The sequence below is a fragment of the Chiloscyllium plagiosum genome, unplaced genomic scaffold (assembly GCF_037043375.1).
Source record: "Chiloscyllium plagiosum isolate Xiang-an unplaced genomic scaffold, Cpla_swu_hap1 HiC_scaffold_4, whole genome shotgun sequence".
NCBI classification, from domain to species: Eukaryota; Metazoa; Chordata; class Chondrichthyes; order Orectolobiformes; family Hemiscylliidae; genus Chiloscyllium; species Chiloscyllium plagiosum.
Window position 1 is genome coordinate 91,271,371 of NW_028270142.1, and position 23,227 is coordinate 91,294,597.

Sequence of the window (23,227 nt, forward strand, 5' to 3'; positions counted from 1 at the left end):
GTCATAATACAGAGATCTTTGAAGTTTTGATTCTTAAGTTAGTGACTAGCATTTCATACCAATGATGCTGCATTCCATTCCTTGTCTGGCCTGTTTATTTTGTAACTACATAGAACACAACAACTGGATCCTTCCCTTCTCACTGTAAGTTGTTTGTCAAACATAAGCTGATGTCCCGAACTGCTTTCTGGCTCTTGCCGTTTGTGGCAGAGAACAGTGGCACTCCCCTCACTATAGTGTACACCACTAATAATAAATTTGTTTTGCTGCTCCTACGATAATATTTTCAGTTAGTTCATCCCTCCTGCAGCACTAATTCCTATTCAGACGAGCTGAAAGAACCTGTTGGACAATTGCAAAGGCTGAGGCTCCTGCTGTCTTGTCCTCTGGCATCTTTTACCTGCTTCAACTTCAGCCATACTCCCCTGTTCTGGGACAAAATATCAAGGAAACAGCCACACCCCTGGATATATCACACAATCACAACTCAGCCTTAAGTGTAATGACTCTGAGCCTCCTTGAGATGCCATTGTTTACTTTGGTCACACTAACATCGAAAAGCTCTTACTTGCTATGGTCAAGACACATCACCTGTCCTGCATTCCCTAATGTTTTCAATAAATTATTTTATTCAATTATTTTTTTAAAATTTTAATATATTTTTATATATATATGTGTGTGTGTGTGTGTGTGCGCATGTGTATGTGTGTATATATATATATTTAATTAATTATAATTTAATTTAATTATTATCATTATAATTAAGATTTAATTATATATATATATATATATATAATTAATATTTATATAGTTAACTTTACGTCAACTTCCAATGCTATTTTAAACTTTTGGAATAGAACCAATACATGTCAGGTGAAACTGTTGGAAAAGGCGAAGGAGCACGCCCTTTCCCTCTTCACCTAGCACCCCTACTCACACAACTCTCAGCATGCTTTTCAAAGTCATATTTTGTCACTTTGTGAATGAATTTGTAAGATTTAACCTATATTGTAATTTTTATATAACTTGTTTTAGTCTCAGTAGTTTTTAGTCTTGGTAATTCATGTGTTATTTTTTATTAGTGTCCTATGATGAGACAACACTCCAAATTTTATGTGCTACCACCAGTGCCTTCTAGGAATACATTTCTCCAGGGCTTGTGTGGTTGAGTGTGGTTGAGAATAACCTCCCTCTTGTCTAACTAGAAGGGTCCCTTGTAGTAAGCAAGATATAGTTTTTTTTTAATTGTTGTCCCTGTGTTTTTGTGCTACTTCTTACAGTTTCATGTTGGTATACCTTTAAAAAACACAGTATGTCATTACACCATTAAGACACATGTTTATGTTATTATCACTGCATCATAGTAAAGTGATCTGAGGACATAAAGGTCTCATCTCAGTTTGGGTCACCTGAAGTATGACACCCTGATGGAAGCATGCCACACTTTGTAACTGAAAGCTTCATTTCAGTTGTGTGCTTGATAATGTAATATCAAGACCCTTCAGAACAACATTTTGGCATGGCTTTGTAATTAGATACTTATTTGTGGATGCTTTTTGACTGTGCTGTATGCAACAGGGATGAATGAAGGGTGATTGATTAAGGGATGATGGTAGTAATGACTGGAATGTACAACAGAGGGCTTAGCTGGACAATCAAACATTGAAAAGATTTGTTTCCTGTCATAAACACTTGCTGTTTTTCCAACTGGGCCTAACAGGACAAGGCCTGAAACTATTTAGCTTTAAGAAGACTTGGAACTAGTGGGAGAAAGTCACAAGATGGGTAGTGGAAATAGTTAATTAGTTCCCTGGCAACTACCCCAGACGAGAGGGGATTAGATAATGCATGTGCCACCATTCTCTGACATTCCGGAGGCATGAGTTATACTTCACACTATAAATATCCGGAGCTTGAGATGGTCAGAGTAATCATCAGGGAAGAATGGTCTGGTCAACTACTGAAGTTGTGAAAAAGGCTTAGCAGGTCAATCATCCAAGGATGGACTTTTGCACACGGGAAGGCCAATTGATGGTCTTAATATGTATACTTGTAGTGAACATATATATTCAGTAAAGAAGCTTGATTACATCACATGCTTGTTGTTTACCCAGGGTAAAACCAGAACCTGAACAGTGTACTGCAGGCAAGGAAAGGGCTCCAGAAATGCCAACAACATGGGGACAACTGCTAATGCTGACCATGTAATATACCCCTGGTCTGAGGTATGTCATTGAGTTACTGACATTCAGATAATAATTCATCTCTAACTCATTCTGATTATCCAACATGTTGTGTTGACTGTATATACGTCACTTTATATGAAGAGAAACTTTCGGTGAGAATGGTGATGAACATCTCTAGCCTGTTAATGTGTACACTCATTTTGGGAAAGACTGTGAGGTAAATTGGACGGAATGTGACAGCTGCAGCAGCTCATGTCACATTGACTGGTTGATAGGTTGCTTAATGTTGGAGGGAATCAGGAGTTGTGAGCTGTGTGCAATGCCTAATTCACCTTTGTGCAGATTAGTTCCCTTTTGGGGTGGGAGTGTCAAAGATTCAAAACAACAAAGTCACTTAAAAACAAGATATTTCCTAATAACTGAGTGATATTACCAGAGAAGCAATTATTGCAATATTAATATGCAAATATTTAATTTGCTTGTGTGCTTCCATTATGATGTATGCAGGAACCAGCTTAGTTTACTTCCACAGTAAGTGGATTAAGAGCTAAATATGAAAGCAGCTCATGTAATCCAGTAAAATGTACCACTGTAGTGGATAGGTTGGCATTTAATATTAGATTGCCATTGATAATGGGAGTACTTCACACCTGTGATTGATAGTATTCTCTCAGTATAAAATTGCCTATAGTCAGAAGCCATTTTTTTTGGTAGTTCTGCATCTCCGAGCATAGCATTTCTGGTTCTGAATCAGCCTAACCTTTTATACAAAATCCTTCAGCTATCCAGAAAAAACATAAGTTATCTGGATAAATAATTTGGACAGTGAGGGGGGAAAATAAAAACTGCATTATGTCCCTGGAGACATCTTGCTGTTCTATCATCTCCATAATCTTGTCTACATATTTCATATTCTTAACATTATTTTATATCTTAAACTGGCCAGACTAACTCATGTTAATTGTTTCACTGCTGAAGTGTTTATAAATCATTTACTGACATAAATTGTTTCAAATTAAGAGATAATATGTAATGCTTTTCTAAACAGATTTGCATAGAACTGTATTTAACAGGATACATTCCCCAAGCTGGTGTGTTTTTGCTCGGTGACACCATGGTTAATTATCGCACAACTCCCTCCCATAGCACGAACACCACACAGTAGCGATGAAACATTTGCACAAAATAATCAGCTTGGCGAACGAATCCATGACTTCATCCACAACCCAAGCACCCATTCTCAAGATCTGTATTTAAAGTACTTTAAGAAAGACTATTATACAGCTCTTAGCCCAACATGATCAGAATATAGATTAGATTCCCTACAGTATAGAAACAGGATCCTTGGCCCAACACTGACCCTCCGATGAGTAACCCACCCAGACCCATTCCCCTACCCTATATTTACCCCTGACTAATGTATCTAACACTATGACAATCTGGCATAGCCAATTCACCTAACCTGCACATCTTTGGATTGTGGGAGGAAACTGAAGCACCCAGAGGAAACCCACGCAGACATGGGGAGAATGTGCAAACACCACACAGTCACCGAAGGTGAGAATCGAACCCGGGTCCCTGGCTTTGTGAGGCAGCAGTGCTAACCATTGAGTCACCATAATGCCCATAGCCACCATGCTGCCCATGGCCACCATGCTGCTCATACTAATATACTTTAGTAACATTAAGATACTGAGGGTACTAGATATCTGAAGATGAAAAATTCTGGGGGAAAAAAAGTCAGCAGTAGTTTTGGAGAGAGAAGTAAAGTTAAGGTTGATGATTGACTTGAGCAAAATGCTTGACTATTAGTATCAATGGGTAGAATTTATTATGATTTTTCATGACGTGGGCAATGGTGAGAAACGTGGCAGAATCACTCAAGAAGTCTGGAGAGGACTTTCTCAATATTATATAATACCTGGGCAGCATAGTGGCACAGTGGTTAGCACCATTGTCTCACAGGGACCCAGGTTGGATTCCAGCCTCAGGTGACTGTCTGTATGGAGATTACACATTCTCATCATGTCTGCGTAGGTTTTCTCTGGGTGCTCCAGTTTCCATCCACGGTCCAAAGATGTGCAGGTTAGCTGAATTGGCCATGCTAAATTGTCTGCTCGGTGGATTAGCCATGGGAGATGCAGAGTTACAGGGATAGAATAAATGGGGTCTGGGTCTGGGTGGGATGTTGTAGGATGTTCGATGCAGACTAGATTGACTGAATGGCCTGTTTCTGCACTGTAGAGATTCTATGATTAGAAGCAATGCACTGCATCTCTTCTGTATCTGCTGTGCAGCAGAGTGAGTTTCTCAGTGGGCAGCACAAATTGCCAATTATTGGGTATTCTAGATTGTTAAATGACTTTATTAAAGCCACAACTTGACTCATTAATATTAAGCTGTCTATCTTACCAAATGCACTGAACAAATGAGATGCTGAGAATTCTTGACATGCGAGACAGAGCAGTTACCTGGTAACTTCAACTTATTACCAGCTGTGAAAAGTCTCCATGTTGTTCAGCACTGAATAGCGTGTCAGGGCATAATCCTCACGGGTCCTCTCCATTAAAAGGATATAGCAAACACAGACCTGTATTGCAGAGTGCACCAGCAACTAATATTGAAAGGCTGCTGCAAGGACACTTTATATGCAGGGACAGGCACCCAGCTCATAGGTTGTAACAGATGACATTGCAGGACACTTCTTTGCTCCATTAGCAATGGTTCACTTAATGATTATCTGCATACTCATAACATCCAGGTCTTATCTTAACATGCCATATCTGGTATTTGATTTATTATTGTCACATCTATGTAGGTACAGTGAAAAGTTTTGTTTTGTGTGCAGTACAAGCAGATCATACTATACAAAGTGCATTAGGATATTAAAACGGAGTGAGGAGTACAATGTTACAGCAACAGAGGTGCACAGAGCAAGATCAAGATTAAAATTAAAATTTGAGACATCCATTCAGAAGTCTAATAACAACGGGGAAGAAATTGTTCTTTAATCTGTTGGTACTTGTGTTTAAGCGTTTTGTCTTCTACCTGATGGAAGAGATTGCAACCGGAGTGGGAGGGGTCTTCAATTCTTGGCTGCCTTCCCAAGGCAGCGGGAAATATAGATGGAGTCAATGGATGAAAGGTTGGATTGTGTGATAGACTGAAATGTGTTCACAACTCTCTGTAGTTTCATATGGTCCTGGGCAGAGCAATTCCAGTATCAAGCCATGATGCATCCGGGATAGAATGCTTTCAGCAGTGCATCTATAAAAATTAGCAAGAGTCTTTAAGGGCATGTCAAATTACCTTAGCTTCCTGAGGAAATAGAGGCCTTGTGCTTTCCAGACCATCGCATCAATGTGAGTGCACAGGACAGATTGTTGGTGATCATCACTCCAAGGAATTTGATGCTCTTGACCATCTCTACCTCAGCTTCATTGAGGAGTGTATCCTGCACTTTGCTTTCTGATCAGCTCTTTTGTTTGCCTGATTGTTATCTTTACACCATTCCACTAAGCATTCTGTCTCTTTCCTGTATTCTATCTCATCATTCTTTGAGGTACAGCCTAAGTGGTAGGGTCATTAGCGAACTTGTAGATGAAAATAGGATGAAATTTGGGTACAGAATCGTGAGTGTATAGGGAGTATAGAAAGGGGCTGACTATACATGCTTGCGGGGCACCAGTGTTGAGGATTATCATGCAGGAGGTCTTGTTGCCTTTTCGCATTGATTGTAGTCTGTGGGTCAGGAAGTCGATATCTAGTTGCAGAGAATGGAGCAAAGACCTATGTCTTGGAGTTTGGAGATTAGTTTGGTTGGAATTATTGAAGGCAGAGCTATATTCAATAAATAGGACCCTGATTTAGGTATCCTGTTATCCAGATGTTTTATAGATGAGTGTAGGGCCAGAGAGTGGTGTCTGCCATGGATTTGTTGCGATAGTAGGCAAATTACAAGGGATCAGGGCAGGCTGGGAGTCTAGAACTCATATGAGCCATGAAGCACTTCATAATTGTGGAGGTGAGAGCCAACAGTTAGTAGTCATTGAGGCATGCTGCATGAGATTTCTTTGCTACTGGGATGATTATGATCTCCTTGAAGCAGGTGAACACTAAGATCATAGGAAGGGGAGGTTAAAGATGTCAGCGAATACTTCTGCCGTCTGGTGCACACAGGATCTGAGTGTATGGCCAGGACTCCATCTGGACAGTCGCTTTCTGTGGGTTCATTCTCAAAAAGGCCAACCTGACGTCTGCAGCAGAGACTGAGGGAACAAATGTATCTGAGACTGTTGAGGCAGGTGAGATTGTTTCACTGACCTTCTGTTCAAAGCGAGCGTAAAGTGCATTGAGTGCATCAGGGAGTGATGTATTTTTGTCCATTGTTCTGTTCTGCTTCACTTTGTAGCCCATTATGTTGTGTCGGCCTTTCCACAAACGGCACGTGTCTGAATGGTTAGTTTGGATTCTAGCTTTGTCTGGTATTGCCTCTTGGTGTCTCTAATGGCCTTACAGAGGTCATATCAGAATTTCCTGCAAAGATCAGGGTTGTCTGACAGAAATGGCACACACTTGGACTTCAGTAGGCAATGTATCTTCCGGTTCATCTGTGGTTTCTGGTTGGCGAACATTTGGATTGACTTCTTTGGCCCCACCCCATCATCACCAAACCATCATCTCCCAGACCATACAGAACCTCATCACCTCATCTCCCAGCCACAGCTTCTAACCTCATAGTCTGGGAACCCCGCACTGCCAGGTTCTACCTCCTTCCCAAGATCCACAAGCCTGACCACCCTGGCCGACCCATTGTCTCAGCATGCTCCTGCCCCACTGAACTCCTCTTTACCTACCTCGACACTGTCCTATCCCCCTTAGTCCAGGAACTCCCCACATATGTTCGAGACACCACCCACACCTTCCACCTCTCCAAGACGTCCGTTTCCCCGGCCCTCAACACCTCATCTTCACCATGGATATCCAATCCCTCTACACTTCCATCTGCCATGACCAGGGCCTCCAAGCCCTCCATTTTTGCCTCTCCCGACGTCCCCAACAGTACTCTTCCACTGACACTCTCATTCGTTTGGCCGAACTGGTCCTCACCCTTAACAATTTCTCCTTCGAATTCTCCCACTTCCTCCAGACCAAGGGATAGCCATGGGCATATGTATGGGCCCCAGCTATGCCTGTCTCTTTGTTGGCTACGTAGAACAGTCAATCTTCCGTGTCGGAACACTTCAACCCTAGGGCTTCAATGTGGACTTCAACAGTTTCCTCATTTCCCCTTCCCCCACCTCACCCTAGTTTCAAACTTCCAGCTCAACACTGTTCCCATGACTTGTCCTACCTGCCTATCTTCTTTTCCACCTATCCACTCCACCCTCCTTCCTGACCTATCACCTTCATCCCCTCTCCCACTCACCTATTGTACTCTATGCTACTCTCTCCCCACCCCCACCCTCCTCTAGCTTATCTCTCCACCCTTCAGGCTCTCTGCCTTTATTCCTGATGAAGGGCTTTTGCCCGAAACGTCGATTTTACTGCTCCTCGGATGCTGCCTGAACTGCTGTGCTCTTCCAGCACCACTAATCCAGAATTCTTTGGTATATAGTCTTCTACACATTTGCTAATGAAGTCTGTAAAGGTAGTGGCATGCTCATCTAGGATGGCTGCTGAGTTCTTGAATAGGGACCAGTCAACGAATTCTAGCAGTCCCGTAGAAACTTTTCGGCTGCCTCTGACCAGTACTACTTTCTGTATTGAGTCCTCATGTTTTAAATTTTTTCTTGTAAGCCCGGAGGAGGAATACAGCATTGTGATCTCATTTTCCACAGTTCAAACAAGGTATGGAGTGGCAGCAGTAATGATCGCCATTGGTTCTGGCTAAAGTGCCATGGTGCTGTCAGCACTGCCATATTGACATGCTCTTTTGTGCAGATACAGTCAGGGTGCTTGCAGTCTTTATCAATAGTGATCTCTCTGGGAGTGGGCAATAACATCTTGCTGTGTGAAACACCAAATTGTCAATCTCTCACATACAGAATGTATCAACTATCTATATAGAAAATGATGGACTTGGAAAGTGGGTGGGCAGGCTAGTCTTCCATCCAGTCAAGGGTTTGGAGCTATCAGTGAGGGGCCTGAGTGCTGTCAGTCACCAGTAAAGCCTACACACAGTCCAGTGGCTCTGGGAGGCTATGGTCAGCTGATATGTCTGACAACAGACTGGGGAATGATCAATGGTCAGTCCTATGGGACCATCGCAGTCAGGTGAATTGTATATCATCAGTTGGGGAGCTGCAGGCACAAAGTCAGTTGAAGGTCTAATGCAAATAGATTGCTGGAGGTCCTTGTGTTGATCATTAGGGAGGGTGCAAGGGGAACCTGTAGGGGCAGCATGGGGATCACTGTCAAAAGGGGTGAGAAAGTCAAAGTTGGGAAGTGGGAAAACAGAGCATGTTTGGAGGTGAGGACAAAGGTAGGCAAAGAATCTCTGTTGCACAGGGGCTAGGTGAAATAACATCAGAGGGGATGGAAGGCAATGAGGGGGACAGGGTGATAGGGTTGGTTATTGGCAGTGACCACTACCATGGCTTCCATGGGTGAGCATAGAGACACAAGGTAATTAGAAACCCAGGGATATGGAGTACAGTCCAGGCCAAAGGTCAAGTGGTGGGTCTCCATATGGGTGGCGGGGGGGGGGGGAGGGGGTGAGAACTGGCGGAAATGGACTGTTGGGCATAGTACAAGTTAAAAGGGGACATGGAGATTTGGAGGATATCTGGTGATCAGGTGGAGCTTAGTGCTGACTGTGTCTGCTGTGAGTTCCATTCTCTGGAATCATTAGCTGTTCTCCAAACTTTATGTGCAATTGGAAAATGCCTAGGACGGGCAGAGGCATTGTCAGTTCGATGGTCAAATGTGCAGGATCTACATCTGCTGAATTCTCGGACATTGAAGAAAAAAATTCATAAAATATACATTTGCAAACTCAGGCAGCCATCTTTATAGGTGTGTTTCTTTTTTCTAAATATATAGGCAAAGTTATTCAGCTTTTGTTTTGCAATTAGAGCATTGGCTTCCTCATGCTGGATATCCTTGTGGTTCATTGTTGCCTGCAATATCTATATCCTGTCCTCTGGTCTTGAGCTTTCTGTTGGATTTTCTGCAAATATTTCTTCTTGCACTCATTGGAAAAGGCATTGCCTATTGTTCTAATCAGAGTCTAATTGTCAATCAAACTGCAAACTCCTTTCCCATTAATATAAGTGCAGTGGAAATTCTTTTAATGAGTGAAAGAATGAAATGTGACGATAATTTTCTTGAGTCTGTTCTTCCTCTCTCACAGCTGGATCCCTTTGGCCTAAAACAGTACTATTTCTGATAAGACCATCTTTCAGTTGTTCAAATATACAGGAAAAACCTTAAGATTTAGGAGCAAAAGTAAATCATTTGACCCACCAAATCTGCCCTGCAATTCAATGAGATTGTGCCTAATCTGATAATCCTCAACTCTGCCTTCATGGCTTATTCCCACAACCTGTGATTGCCTTAGAAATTCTCTCCATATCTGTGATCAACTTCGTGAACTTTCTCTGGATTGCCTCCAAACCCAATTTCTCTTTGCTTAGGTAAGGAGATCAAAACTGTTTACAATATTCTTCATCTAATCTAATTAGTGCCCCTGTAGTTTTACTAAGACCTGTATTCTTACCCATTGACATAAAGACTAGCCTTTGTTTTGCCTTCTCCATTAGCTGCTGAACTTGTAATATAACTTTTTTGTGATTCATGGATGCAGACTCCCAAATCTCTCTGCTTTCTGCTGTCGTTTTCCATTTAAATAATATTCAGCTCATATATTCTTCCTGCCAATGTGAACAATATCATAACTTCCCACATTATATTGCATCTGCCAGAGTTTGCCTACTTGCTTAATCTATCTGTATCCCTCTGCAGTGCCATCCTCACGACTTGCCTTTCCATGTACTTTTGTGTCATCTTAAACTTGATTATAATACATTCACTTTCCTTTTCTGAGTCAATATATATTGAAATAATTGTGGCCCCAGCATTGATCTCTGTGACACTCTACATGTTAGGTGTTGCCATCCTGGAAATGCTCACTTTTATCCTAGTTTTCTGTGATCTATTAGTTAGCCAATCATCTAGCCATGTTAATATACTACCCCCACACCATGGGTCCTTGACTTATTGAGTTTCTTCTCAAACACTTTCTGAAAATCCAAATAATATATCCAGAATCATGGGCACCAGTCTTCAACCAATTTGATTCATGTGAAGATACTGGCAATAGTACTTAAGATGCGTGCTGCACAACTAGCTGCATTCTGAACTAGCTGTTCCAATACAGCTATAACAGTGGCATTTGCCTAACTATATGTAAAATTGTTGTTATCTTCTGTACCTAAAAGGTGGGACAAATCCACCCCAGCCAATTACTGCTAATCAGTCTACTCTCAATTATCAATGAAGTGGTGGAAGGGATTGTTGACAATGCAATCGATAGACACATGCAAATAAATAACCTGCTCATTGATGATCATTTTGGTTTCCACCAAGGCCAATCAGCTCCTGATCTCACTACAGTCCTTGTCCAAACACGGAAGAAATAATTTCTATAGAGATGAGGCAAAAATGACTTCCCTTGACATCATGCCAACAATTGAGTGTTGTATTAAGGAGACCTAGAAAAATTTGAATAAATGGGAAACAGAGGTACAGCATTCTACTGGTCAGAGTCATACTAACACAAAAGATTGTTATGGTTGTTAGAGGTCCAGAATTTCAGTCCAAGGCAATCACTGCAAGAGTCCTTCCGGATCATCTCCAAGGCCCAACCAGTTTCATTTGCTTCATCAATGAGCTTCTCTCACCATGAAGTCGGAAGTGGAGATATTCACTGATGATTGCATAATGTCTTTCACTAGTTGTCACTCCTCAGATATTGAGGCACTCATATCCACATGCAACAGCCTTGAACAATATCAAGTCTTGGGCTGACAACTGGAAAGTAATACTGTCTGGACTTTAGGGTCATAGAATCCCTACAGTGTGGAAACAGGCCATTTGGCCTAACAAGCCCACACCAACCCTCTGAAGGGTAATCGACCCAGACCCATTCCCCTACCCTACATTTTCCCCTGACTAATGCACCCAACCTACACATCCCTGAACACTATGGGCAATTTAGCATGGCCAATTCATCTAACCTGCATATCTTTGGATTGTGGGAGGAAACCAGATTTATTGGAGGAAAACCATGCAGACACTAGGAGAATGTGCAAACTCCACACAGACAGTAACCCGAGACTGGAATTGAACCCAGATCCCTGGTGCTGTGAGGCAGCAGTGTTAACCACTGAGCCACCGTGCCACCATTTGTGTGACATGAATGAGCATTTGTAACAAACATTGAATTAACACTATCAACATCCATGGACCATAAACTGAGCTGGATCAGCCATAAAAATGCAGAGGCTACAAGATCAGGTCAGGGACTAGGAACCCTGCAGTAAGTAACTTGCCTTCTGACTCCTGACAAAGTCTCCCCACCATCTACAAGAAATAAATCATGAGTGGAATGGAATATTCTCCATTTGTCTGGATTAGGGCAGCTGCAAAAACATTTAAGAAGCTTGACACCATTCAGGACAAAACAGCCCACTTGATTAGCAGCCATACATCACTGTAAATATTCATTCTCTTCACCACTGACTCACCATGCCAGCAGCATGTACCATCTACAAGATACACTGCACTTCCCAAAGCCATGACCCAAACTCTTAGGAGGACAAGCTGCCCTTCAAATTACTCACTATCTTTACTTGGAATAATATTACCTTTCACAGTTGTTGGGTCAAAATCCTGGAACTCTTTCTAAAGCACTGTGAGTGTCCCCATACCCTAGGAACTACAGTGATTACAGGAACTATAGCCACATTAATAAGAGACTTAAAGGACAATAAAATGTTTTGAACAGAGGCAGTAATTGATATGGAAGGACATTTTGATACCTACATGGCTTCGGTTTCTGTTAACCGGTACTTGGGACAATGCTTAGTGTTCTACTATTCCCACAAACTGTGAGGCTCCTCAATTGTACAGGATCCAAAATATGACAGTCTTGGCTGCATTCTGAGCTGCATTCATTATCTTAGATATGTAGCCACCCATGTGCCTTGAAAGGAGGTGCAAAACTGATGGGTGATAACCTCACACTATTTCTGACCTCTGTGCTCCCTCTCCCTTTCATATCCATTGCTGAGTATTCCTTTGCCCTCTTACCCCTTCAATTGGACTGGGGTGATGTCTGATGACAGCCATGACTACTCTCCCCTCTTTGTATCCATCTCCCTTGATGATATTGGACAGAAAAATGCTGAAAACTTTATGCCCCCTTCAAAATTACATTTCTACCCTCAAGTTCTTAACAAGCTTTATAAATATTGTAATTGGCCTAAATGATGGAGTGAGTGTCGGATACCTGTCCTGCCCTCCCCTCATCCAGGTCAACGCTGCAGTACTGGGAATGGCATCCTGAGACAGATAGTATCTTCAGCAAACCTGTCTCTATTCTTGATCTTGGGAGAACCCATAGCTAGAATTTTATGGCCAATGGGGCAAAACCATTTTAATCCATAAAATTAGATGTGTACCAGCAGTGCCATCTACCAACGCTCCCCACCAACTTGTGAACAAATTAAAGTTACTAAATGGCCAATCAATGATTTAATACCATAGAATGTAAACTAGTGGCAACCATAACACCACAGAGAGCTATCCTTGTTCTGTTTCATTGTCCCAAGTCAGTGTGAAGGAGGCAACAACTCTGTAAAGCTCTTCTTTGTGAATAATAGCTTCCTGAAGCACTGCTGCTGGCTCAACTTCCATATAGTGGTATGAAGATCTATTGTGGATATGGAATTCTATGGAGATCTCTCTTTCTCCTCCCTTGCAAAGCTTTATCTCTCCGATCCTCTCTTCCATGACTTGCATTTGCTGTAAAGCAAATGGTGCTGTAAAGCAAATGGTGCTGCAACAACAAAACTGCACCATTGAGTGAGCCTTTCCCCTCTTTCAGCAGTCAGCAGAAACCTCTAAATTGCTGCAACAGCTTGCCACAATGCTTCCAGAAACTTTGCCTCAGCAAAAGTAAGTCAAAAGTACTTCGACTGCAACTTGTTTAGTGACCCTTTAAACATGCTCAAAACAGCATCCATCAGACTGGACTTGAAGCATTGACTCTATTTTTCTCTTCACTGAAGTTACTTGACTTGCTGAGTATCTCCAGCACTATCTGTTTTGTGTGTTCCATAGACTTCACTGCAATTTTGATTATTATTGAAGTGATTATCAAAAGCACTGTCTGTACATGCAATGACCAAATTTTGGCACCCTGGTGTTGCAACAGTTCATTCAGGTCACATTTATTCAAGATGTTTGGTTGGAATAAATCAGAAAACCATAAGCTTGAGTCTAACATCTGTGGTAGGGAAACAATTAGAAAAAATTTTGACAGACAGAATTAGTCTCCAATTGGATAGGCAAGAATTAATCAAGGGTAGTCAGTGTGGCTCTGAGAGGGGGATCACGTTGGACAAATTTGATTAAATCTTTTGTGAGATGGTTGGAGGTAGAAGAGGATAGTGCAATTGATATAGTCTATGTGGATTTTTGACAAGGTCTTGCATGACAGACTGGCTAAGAACCTTTGGGCTTCCAGGGCAATTTGACAAGTTTCATTCAAAATTGACTTCATGAGGTGGTGGTTGAAGGCTGTTTTTTATGACAGCAAGCCTGTGTCCAGAACTGTACCATAGACTTGCTGTTTGTCGTGCATAATGATCCAATGATGACTGTGAAGAAGTATGATCATTAAGTTCACAGAAGATATGAAAATTGATGGTATGGTAAGCAACAAGGAGGAAAGAGTTTGACTACAGGAGGATATTAGGCACGCTGGTCAGAGGAGTTAACAGTCAGAAATGGAATTTTTAGTCAGAAAAATGTGAGGTGAAATATTTTGGGAGAACTAACAACTAAACATAGTAAATTCGAGCAGAGCAGGCCATTCAGCCTGCTCAAGAACCATATTCAAGAACAGGAGAAATTTAAATGCAAGTCCACTACTTCCTGAATTGTGGTATATGTGGATGTTCTTCTAATGCAGGTGATTTCTTTTTCTTCTGAAAACCCTGTCATCGGGTTTTAGTCATCAGAAAATCCTGCCTACAATTTAGAACTTAACGTCTAAACACAAAAAAAATCAAATGTTATTGAATTAATTCTCTATACATGTCTTTTTTACAGAAATATTTATAGTACATGCACCTTCTTTCTTTGCTAATGAACAGCCAGGTTAAACTGACCCAGTTTAATAAAATGGACTTTAACTACTCATGCAGAAAAAAACTTGTGTAAATATTCAATGTCCTTTGAACCTCACTAAACCATTAAAAATAAACTCCACATTGAATGCCCTTTAGTACTTGAACCAATTCATTTCTGTTGCATCAGACTCTCATATCCAGTTATTTGTTGACTAAGACATATTTGCAACATAACAGTATAACTTGCACATCATCTTATTTGGTCTATAACTTCTAAAAGAATTTTGAATGCACAGAAGAGTTGTACGTACTTCTTGTTTTTTGTTTTTTTACAATTTTGTTTTAAAGGATTGAACACGTGCAAATTTGCAGCTATCAACTTTGTGCAATAAAATCATCAGCATAAAGGTAAAGAAAACCAACTGGTTAAGAAGCAAGTTTTCACAGTTCACAAGTCTATAAAATATTAATTAGCAGGAAGTATTGATGAGTATTTCCACAACCCTCCTATGGAGTGTCTTTACCTTCTACATAATGTTTTCAACAAATGTAGAGAATGCCAATTAATTTATAAATCTCTTTCATTCTGAAGACAATACTACATCCAAAAATGGGTATTTTTGAAGTTATATTCCATACTTATCCATTTTTTCAGTCATATAACTTGATCTTACATTGATAATTATGTAATAATTCCAAATCTACAGCAGTGTCACTTATTTGCACTCTGATTTAATACATTGAAATTTGTGCATTGATAGATTTCAGGGCTACCATCTTTTGGACCAGATCACCTGGGTTCAAGTCCCTCCTACTCTAGAGGTGTGCATTAAAATCTCTGAATAGGTTGATTTAAAGTAAATAAAGTACAATTTCAAATGTATAGTAGACTGTAACAAACAATTTATAATTATCTGGTGTCTTTTGGAAGGAAGAAGTGTTTTAAAAAGCATTTTATCTAAATGGTGAGAGATTGCAGAGCTCTGATAGGTAGAGGGATCTGAGTGCCCCAGTACATAAATTGCAAAAAAGACTAGAATGCAGGTACAGTAAGTAACTGGGAAATTTAATAAAATATTTATTAATTTTCAGTGGCATTAAGTAGGGAAGTTATACTTTAGCTATATGGGACACTGATGAGACCACATCTTGAGTATTGTATAGTTTTTATTATCCATCCCTAATTGCCCAGAGGGCAGTTAAGCGTCACCCACATTATTGTGGGTTTGGGGTTACATGTAGGCCAGACCAGGTAGGGATGGCAGATTGTCTTCCCTAAAGAATATTCATGAACCAGATGGGTTTTTCCTGACAGTTGACAAAGGTTTTATGGTCACAATTAGACACCTAGTTCTAGATATTCATCAAATTCAAATTCAAATTCCACATGACTATGGTAGGATTTAAAACCTGGTTCTCAGAACATTACCTAGGTCCCCGTATTAGTAGCCTAGCCACTAGACCATCACCTCTAATGTCACTCTATTTAAGGAAGCATGTAAATTTGATGGATGTAGATCAGAAAAGGTTTATCAGACTAGTACCTCTAATCAGTGGGCTATTTATGAGGTAAAGTAAGAATGTTAGGCTTGTATCTGCTGGAGTTTAGAAATGCAAGAGGTGAATTGATTGAAACATATAACAGACTGAGGGATCTTAACAGTGATGGTTTAGGAGAGGATGTCTCCACTTATGGGAAAGTATAGAACTAAATGTCATTGTTTTTTTTTAAAAAAGGCATTGCCCATTTAATATAGGTGAGGTGAAAATTTTCTCAGTGGCGTCAGTCTTTGGAAATCTGTTCCTCTCTTCCATACTAAATGGAATGATGATGAAGGAAGAGCTTTTGCTCGAAATGTCGATTTTCCTGCTCCTCGGATGTTGCCTGACCTGCTGTGCTTTTCCAGCACCACTCTAATCTTGACTTTGATCTCCAGCATCTGCAGTCCTCACTTTCGCCTAGCATATACCCCACTCAACCATTACCATCAAGACAAAGATCAACCCTGATTAAATTAAGAGTATAGGAGGTCATGATAGGAGCAGCACCAGGTGCATTTAAAAGGAAACTTACAAAAAAGGACTCCTTGTGTGCTGAACAGCATAAGCAGCAAGTGATAGACAGAGCTAAGTGATCCCATAAACTATGGTTCAGACCTAATCTCTGCAGTCCTGCCACATGCAGTTGTGAATGGTGATAACCAATCAAACAACTCACTGGAAGAGGAGGCCCCACAAATATTCCCATCCTCATTGGTGGGGGAACCATCAGTGCAAAAGATAAGGCTGAAGCAATCACAACAATCTTAAGCCAGAAGTGGAGAGTGGATGATCCATTACAGCCTCCTCCAACATTCCCAGCATTACAGATGCCAGCCTTCAGCCAATTTGATTCACTTCATGTGATATCACAAAATGACTGGAGCTGCTGGAGATTGCAAAGGCTAAGGGCCCTGACAATATTTCGGCAATAGTACTGAAGACTTGTGCTCCAGAACTTGCCATACTTCTAACCATGCTGTTCCAATACAGCTACAACACATGGCATTTACCTGAAAATATGGATAAATTGTTCAGTTATGTCCTGTACACAAAGAAGGATAAATTCAACCAAGTCAATTAGCGCCCCATCAGATCATCAGTAAAGTAATGGAAGGTGTCATCAATATTGCTATCAAGCAGCATCTCTTGTTGCTGCTGCTCAGTGATGTACAGTTTATGTTCTTCCAAGACCACTCCGCTCCTGACCCCATTCCAGCCTTGTCAAATATGGACAAAAGAGCTGAATTCACAATGTGAGGATAGAATGATTGCCCTTGGCATCAAGACCACATTCAACTGACACATACCTGGCACATTTAGAATATGATTTTGGTTGCTGGGTCAGTCATCTCAGCTGTGGGACATCTCTTCAGGTGTTCCTCAGAGCAGTGCCCTAGGCTGAACCATCTCAGCTACTTCATCAATGACCTTCTCTCCATCATAAGGTTAGAACTAGGGATGTTCACTGATTGTACAATGTTCAGTACTATTGACTCAGGTACTGAAGTAGTTCAAATGCAGCAAGGCCAATACAATATTCAGGATTGGAATGACAAGTGGCAAATAAAATTCCCACCATACAAAGGCCAGGCGATGACCATCTCCAATAAGAGACAATTTAATCATTGCCCCTTGATACTTAATTGCACCAAATCCTCAACTACCAACAATGTGGTGGTTATCATTAATTAGAAGCTGAACTGGATAAGCCATATTCCCTCCACTACAGCATTGTGTCTACTGACAACACATGGAGTGCAACAGTTTAAGAAGACAGTTCACCTTCTCAGGGGCAATTAGGGGCAGACAATAAATGCTGGCCCAGCCAGCAAAGCCCATGTCCCGTAAATGAATAAGAAATATATCTAAGTACAGGTGGTTACAGGAACAGATCAGAGACTAGGAAAAATGCAGTGAGTAGTTCATCTCCTGAATCATCCTGGGTGGCACAGTGGCTCAGTCGTTAGCCTTTTTGCCTCACAGCACCAGGGAGCCAGGTTCGATTCCAGCATTGGGTGACTGTGGAGTTTGCACATTCTGTGTCAGCATGGGGTTTGTTCCAATTTCCTCCCACAGTCCAAAAATGTGCAGGTTAGGTGGATTGGTCATGGGAAATGCAGGGTTATAGGCTGTGGATTTGATGAGCCAAGTGGCCTGCTTTCACACTGTAGGAATCCCTAAAACCCTTCTAATCTACAAGGCTTAAGTGAGGAATGTGATGGAATACTCCTCATTTGCCAGGAAAACTGCAGTTTCAGCAACACTCTTGTCACCATCCTGACAAAAAAGCCTGTTTGCTTGGCATCACATTCACAAGCATACTGAATCTTCATTGTTATTGCTTAGTAACAGAAATGTGTATCATCTACAATATGCACAGCAAAAATTTGTCAAGGTTCTGTAGACATCATCTTCCAAACCTAAGAACATAACCATCTACCATGACAAGGACAGCAGATACATGGGAACAACACCATCTGTACGTCAGCCTCCAATAAACTGCAGTGGTTCAAGAGTGCACTCACCACCACCTTCTCAAGGGCAATTAGAAATGCGCAATAAATGCTGGCCCAGCCAGTGACACCCATATCTCATGTACAAATAAAAAAAATTCTGAAACAGCTCGTGGGCTCTAGATAGTTTCAAGTTGTTAAAGGCCATTAGCTGGAAAAAAAAATCAATGCTGTTGAATACTGTAGGTTAATTTAGCCAGGTCAGATGTTCATGAGTTATGCCATTAATGATAACTCAGAAGCAATTCCCATGTCTCAGAGAATGAGCTGAAGAAACAAATTTGACATGGAGTTTGCTGCTTACAGCAGAAACTCTCTCTCTTCTGTCTTCACAGCTGCTTTGCCTTCTGAACAAGTGCAAGTAAATGAAACTACAGACAAGATTTTCACAGTTTTGAATTTGCACAGGAGCTCAATGTACACTTTCCACTATGAGCCCAAAAGGTCAACATGAGAATTGTAAACTGTATCTTTTTTCTATAACTCTTTTATGTTCTATTAGAATATCAGTGTCAGTGTGCCCTATGTCTGTTTGCATTTATAACCCGTAAATGTTGAAAGAACTGCTAACTGCAACATTTTGCAACTAATATGACTCTGTCCATTGGGTGTTTTGGCAAACTCAATCCCTAGATAATTTACATTGGAAAAGCAGTTGTAAGATTTACTTAAGGATGATTTCTCTAAAAGAAGAAAATCCTTCCCAAATTGAAAAAAATAATGCAAGGTTTGGGAGAAAAAAAATCTTATCAATAATTTCACTAAGAACGTAATGGTAACAAATAAAGAACTAAAAAATTTATAAAACTGCATGGCTTAACAGAAATCTCTCCACAGTTGACTCTGACCTTACCAGTGACCGTGGCAGGTATTGTATTTGCTATTCTAAGAGCAGGCGCCTGTATCCCAACACCTGTATCTCGATAGGCTTACTTTAGGTGCTCACATGTCACAGAAACCATGATCTACATATACTGTGGTGTGCATGGTGTGAATTTGTCATATTGCCCACGCAATGCACCTTAAAGAAATATGTTGCTTTAATATTTAAAATTAAAAGCATAGCTCATTGAATGAGATGGAAATAGGCTCATCTGGATCGTAAAACTTGTATAAAACCAAATATTGTCCTGTAAATTATTTAGAATTCTATGTTATTATGCATTTTTGAGATTCGTGTTATGTACCCAGTATAGGCCAGCAACTAGGGCCCTATAGACATTTATTATAATAGGATTTTGTACTATGTTAAGTAATCCACACTTTTAAAAACGTAAGGAGATGATTTGGAGTCATGGAGTCATACAACATGGAAACAGACTCTTTGGGCCAACTGATCCATGCTAACCAGATATCCCAATATGACCTAGTCCATTTTCCAGCATTTGGCCCATATCCCTCTAAACCCTCCCTATTCATATACCCATTCAGATGTCTTTTAAATGTTGTAATTGTACCAGCCTCCACCACTTCCTCTGGCAGCTCATTCTTTACATACGACACTCTCTCTTTGGAAAAAGCTATTCCCTCTGGTCCTTTTTAACTCTTTCCCCTATCACCCTATACCTATGCTTTCTAGTTTTGAACTCCCCACCCTGGAGAAAAAGACCTTGGCTATTCATCATATCCATGTCCCTCATGGTTTTATAAACCTCTGTAATTTTTGGATAAATTGTAAGATGTTTTCATTCTGATATCTATTCTGTTATATGTATTAAATCTAAATACAATTTTTGTTTGAAATTATGGGGAGAGACAATGAACTACCATTTGTATAATGCCTTTCATGACCTTTCAATGTCATACATTTGAAGTGTGAATACTGTGGTAATGCTGCAGCCAATTTACACGCTACAAGTTTACATTGATAGCAAGCAATGTGATAGCAGCAGATAATCTGTTTAGTGACATAGGTTGAACAATAGTTTCCCTGTCCTCCTTCTAAATAGTGCCATGGGATCTTTTACGCTGACCCTTAAAAGACCAAATAGTGTCTTAGTTTAGTATCTCAGCTGAAAGGCAACATCAATGATAATGCAATACACCCTCATACCGTGTTGGAATGTCAATCTGCGTTTTTATATTTAAGTTTATATTTATACTTAAGAGGGGTGAGTGGTATCTGCAGATTTACAGCTTATAATTCCTTACATAGATACAGTTGTCTAGTTGGAAATAAAACCGACCAAATGAAATAGGGAACAAAAAACTGATATTGACTTTGTTTAAGAGATTCATCTATTTGCAACAGAAAGGACAGCACTTATGAAAATAACTTTTGAAATGGAGCAGTAGAGGAGTTTCTGTTCCAAGGCATCCTAAATGAGAAATGAGCTACTACTGTCTATTAAAATCCTATGTGCACTGATTCATATGTTTTGGGATTCCTTTGGTTACATGCGTTATAATGTATTGGCAACCTGGGACATAGAGCTATTCATATGTTAACTGTAATGCTGAAATAGGGACATCGAAGTCTTCCTGCAGGATAATGGCTACCCTGATTAGGCATTGTATACCCTGGAATGTTAAGGAATTTCAAAGGTTTGAACAATGGGTGAAGCTAGCAGTTATTACTATGTAGTTGCAACACTAACAGGATGTAAACATTAAGCCAAACGGATTTTCTGCCTATCACAACAGGAGGTGGTGATGTAGTGACAAAGGGATTAATCCAGAGCTCGAGTCTAATGTTCTGGGGACATGAGTTTGAATCTCCCCATTGCAGAAATTTGAATTCATTAAAATTTGGAATTAAAAGCTAGCCCAATTGTGACCATATAATCACTATCAATTGTCATAAAAACCCACCTCATTCTTTAATATCCATTTAGGAAGGAAGTCTGCCATCCTTACCTGGCCAACATGTGATACCAGGACCATAGCAATGTGGCTCACCCTTAATACTGGCCAGTGATGTCAACTTTGAAGTTTTTAAAAAAACTCATAAGTAATAACATTATATGAACTGTTGTGATGCTGGTTAGGTAGGTCATATGCTCCAAAGACTGGTAGATCATGTCAAATTGCATGTTCCTTCAGCTGTTTATAGCAAACAAGATACTGTCCATACCCAAGCAGTTTGCACTTGCGAAGCTCACAACAGTGTTCAACATTAGATGTGATTCTGCAAATGGCAACACTTCTGAAATAATTCTGAATGTGTGAAGAATTATACTGACAACCAAGTTGAATCATCAGTTGGGCTTGTAACGTGTTGCCCTTGCATGTACCAGAAGCTACATGTATTAATACAAAATGCCCAATTCTTTGTAGAGAGAAAGAACTTGTATTCACATTGTGTTGCTTCAACTCAGTAAAATAGGAGGCAACTTTTCCTCTAGCTTATTTCTCATGTCAATGCCTTGATTATTGTCAACTGCCTGGTTTAAAATTTAATGCCTAGCAGTTAATTGACTCAATCATTAACTGGTGCATTCTTCCACCAATTTGTCAACTAAGTAACGTTCTCTTTTCATACACTGTAAATGTTGTTTCCCCTTTTTATATTAGTATTTCTTGTGAAATGTCCTGATGAGCGCAAGATGAAAAACTTGACAAAATGTGTCTTTTTTTTCAGCAATATACTAGTTCTCTACCACCAAATAAATATGTATAAAATTTAATTTGTTGTCCTAGCATACAGAGGACTATGGAAAGCAATTAATATTTTGCACAAGGCCTGACTGTATCATATCAGAGACACTACTTTTTAAAATTACCATTTATTATTTGACATTTTATTATCTATATTTCCACAGACAAGACTTCTGAGTGTGAAAGCTTGGGAGTCGACAACATATATTAATGAACTTTGACTTGGTTCAGGTGCAATACCTCTTGTGTTATAGGTTGTGCAATGTTGTCAATATCAATGTGTTCTGTTTACTGGATTTGAGAGTGAAGTAATCGTTCGTTTGTCTTTTATTGCTGGTCACATGTAATAGTTCATCTATCATTAAATCGTTTAATTTTAATAATGATCACAATTACTCATATATATTGCTCTCAAGATTGCAATTTAATTTTCTCAAATATTTTGAAAGAGCATCAACAGTCATGAATAAGAAATAGATACTATGAAATATGTCAGTGTATGATTAGTAATTAAAACAGTTTATTAATATATCTGATAAATGATAATTGTCTGCCTTATAGGTATGTACCTTTTCATTAAAAAAGCACACAGAAGATATAGCCAAATAGATTAACTCAAAACTCATCTCAGTACAATAACTATCACACTGCTAACTTAATTGCTGACCAGGTTAAGGCTGTGTGCTCAAAACAATAGATTCCTGAAATTAAGGCAACTGGAATTTTTTTAAATAGCTATGGTGTCAGCCTAATTGCAAAGCAGTTGTGACTTCTGAAAATGCAATTCAAATAAGGCTAACAACAAATAAAAGATAGAGAAATTAACAGAAAAGTTCACATTGATATTGAAAGAATGAGATTGCACAACAGAAGACATGTGGTTGAACATATTGGCCACAGGCCAATGGTGTATTAAGGTAACAAAATTAAAGAATGGAATGGAACAACGCATATTGAGAACTCGAGCTTGAGAAGGTGTCACTGACTTTAGTACAGATATGTATTACAGATACATCTGGAAGCGACAACT

At 40.0% G+C, this 23,227-nt stretch overlaps 1 protein-coding gene across 8 annotated transcripts in view; it reads right to left on the reverse strand.

Annotated features, from left to right (window-relative positions):
- The window catches only part of abhd3 (abhydrolase domain containing 3, phospholipase), a 103,926-nt gene that overhangs the window by 80,138 nt on the left and 561 nt on the right, over positions 1-23,227 (reverse strand). The window lies entirely within an intron of this gene.